This window comes from Chrysochloris asiatica, unplaced genomic scaffold (assembly GCF_000296735.1).
Source record: "Chrysochloris asiatica unplaced genomic scaffold, ChrAsi1.0 scaffold00009, whole genome shotgun sequence".
NCBI lineage: Eukaryota > Metazoa > Chordata > Mammalia > Afrosoricida > Chrysochloridae > Chrysochloris > Chrysochloris asiatica.
The window spans coordinates 17,162,365-17,165,719 of NW_006408527.1; positions in this window are offsets into that span (position 1 = coordinate 17,162,365).

Below are 3,355 nucleotides of genomic sequence, written 5' to 3' on the forward strand. Positions count from 1 at the left end.
ACCCATAGCAACCCTATATAGGGCTTCTGAGGTACCATTTCTGAGGAGCAGCTGGTGAGTTTGAACCACTGACCTTGCAATTCAAACTGACTTTACAGTCCAGTGCTTTATCCTACAGTGCCACACTAGGCCTCCTATGTCGAATTAAGAACTATCTAATAAGGTCAGTCCTGGTGTGGTGCTGTAGGATAAGGACTTGACCCCAAGGTCGGTTTGAATCACAAGGTCAGCAGTTCAAACTCACCAACCGTTCCTTCTCACTATGAGTCAGGTTGCTATAAGTCGGAATCGACTGGATGACGCGCTGAACTATAACAACAATAATCAGGTCAATGGTGGTACAGAGGTAGAATTCTGACCTTCTGTGTGGGAGACCAGGGTTTGTTTCTCAGCCAAGGAACCTCCTGTGTAGCCACCACCTGTCTATCAGTGGAGGGTTGTGTGTTGCCATGATGTTGACTAGGTGTCTAGGGAGCTTCCAGACTAAGATGGAGTAGGAGGGCCTGATAACCAATTTCTGAAAATCAGTGGGTAAAAACTGTATGGGTCACAATGATCTGAACATGGGGTTACCATGAGTCGGGGGCTCCGTCCTACCAACAACCATGACTCGGGTGGGATCTCCACCTTTATTTGGCCTAGGTGTCTGCTCATTCTCACCTCAATGGTCATCTGGCTGGGTGAGTGAATGTAACATTGCTTGTGAGATAAGGACAGCTGGACTCTCAAATTGAAGCTGGGTGGCCTCAAGGACGACCCTGCCTAGGCATCCAAAGCCCCACAATTAGGGGGTTTTATGGGCTCCTGGAGTGGCACTGTGGGTTAACGCACTGGACTGCAAAATCAGTTTGAACGTAAGGTTGGCCGTTCAAACTCACCAGCTGCTCCTCAGAAACCCTATACAGGGTCGCTATGAGTCGGAACTAAGTTGGAACCAATTTGACAACACTTAGCAGTAACAATAATTGGGTGTAGGCAGAGCCACAGTTCTATCTTTTTCTCAGCTGAGTCAGCTTGGTCTACTTAACAACCTGTCTCTCCAGAAATTAACATCATATGCCCTGGAGCCTAGGGTCAGAGCCTTTCCAGATTTGAGTCTCCAGCCCCAAGTCACTTGGCTTTGTAAGTCTTAAGGCTGATCCATACTCAGCCCCAGCCTTCCCACTTCCCCACCTCCTATCTCAGAAATGAGATCAACTTGGAATCATGCTAGACTATGTGAAGTCTCACACCATCCCCACCTCAAATTAAAGAAAATTAATTAATTTAAGGAGATGATCCTGGATCTCATGGAAAATCTCAGGCATTGTTCTAGTGTGGGATTCTCCAACGGTGATCTGGGACCCCTGAGGAGTCCCCAAGATCCCTCTGAGGGTGTGCAAGACAAAAATGATTTCAATAATCATACAAACGCATTGCTTCCTCTTCTCACTCTCTTTCTTTCGTGAGTGACTGTGGAGTTCTCCAAAGGCTTGCTGGCTTGTGATTTCACAACAAACTCAAGACAGAAGCAGATGTGAGCCTCCAGCTGTCTTTCATGAAAGCCAAACATTAAAGGCATTTGCAAAAATTTACAACAAGGCCACTCTTCTCACTAATTTGTTTTGTTTGGGAAAATGATTATTTTTTGCAAAAATAGTTTGTTTTTATAAATGTGTAATCTGTGTATTGCTGTTTTTGAAAAATAAGTTAGTACATATTCTTCAAATTCCTGTTTTTCATCTCTAATATGGTAATATCGCTCATCCCGCATCAACAAAATCTCCTTGGTTGTCCTCAATGCTTTTTAAAAGTATGAAGGGGCACTAGGACCAAAACGTTGGACAGCTGCTGCTCGGATGAGTAGAAATACAGCAGGTAGGCAAGTCAGCTAACGTCAGGTTGCCCAGTTAAATCTGAAATTCAGATAAACAATGAGTATTTTTTAGTATACTATTACATCGGACATAGTTGCATAGTTACTATGTAACTCTGTCCCATAATATTACACAGGAAAAAGTTATATATTTACACTAACAATGATTCATTATTAAATTCAAATTCAAATTTAGCTGGGTGTCCTGTACTTTCATTTGCTAAATATGGCAACCCTGATAGCAGGAAAAACTTAGGTTAACTCATGAGAAGAACTTGGGTCTGACATTGGGCTTCTGACCCAGAGAAGGATAGAGAATTTATACCCCGGACAGCTTTAAGATAAGTGACAATGTCTGAGAAACTTGAGGGCAGATCTCACAATGCTTGAAGCTAGAGGTTTCATCTGGGGGAGTGAGTGATCTTTTCAAACCTCACCCTTTAAAAACCCAGGCAACCAGAGGATGAACAAAACACAGCGGAAGCCATGGGGAGTGAAACACAGTGTCAGGGTTGTTGTTAAATAAAAAAAAAAAGGAAGTGATACTGGGTGGGTAAAGTGGGGGAGGTGGGGAGGAACTGTGGTCTCAAAGATGTCAAGAACTGGAGGCATGAGGTAATACGCCTCCCTTCCCCCTCTGTGTTCTGCCAAAAATAGTTGTGACCTAGGGTAAGGGTGGGTGAGGGTTGTAGGAAGACTAGGGAGTGAATCTTGAAGGCTGAGTGGAGCTGTGAAGAGGTTGCAGATGGGGTGGCTAGGGCTTCCAGTCAGGGTACTGGAAAATGGAAGAAGCCTAAGTATTTGGGGAGATACAGAGAAACAGAGAAGTGACCTCAGGAATGAGCCCAGAGAAGAGTCCATCCTTGGAGGAGCTAAGAGAATGGAAGGAGAGAGAGATCAGTGAGAGGTTCTCTCCTCCAGTCAAGAACCTCTAAGGAGCTTTTTCTGGTAAAGTAGACGGAGGTGCCCCTGAAATAAGGAATAGAAGGGAGACGGCAGTGCATCGTCTTCCACATTTATTGAGCATCTACTGTATGCTCAGTCTTATGCCTGGCCCTGGAAATCCTTCCTTGAATAAAAAATATGGTTCCTGCTCTCTGGGGTCTGAACGCACAGTAGAGGAGACAGGTGCAGAAAGACAATACAAAAAAAGTTTGGTAGTTCCTTAAAAAGTTAAACATAAAATTACCACATGACCCTGTATTTTCACTTTCAGTAGCCCCAAAGTAGAAACAACCCAAGTGTCCCATCAGCCAATGAGTGAAACAAAATGTGGCATATCTATATTATGGAATACTACTCAGCCATGAAGAGAAATGAAATTCTCGTATATGTTACTGGGTAAACCTTGAAAATACTATGCTAAGTGAAATTAGTCAGACATAAAAGGGCAAATATTACACAAGATGATAAGCATAATTACTCTAGTAGCGTTGTTGTTGTTGTTGTCAGGTGCCATCGAGTCGGAACCGACTCATAGCGACCCCATGCACAGCAGAA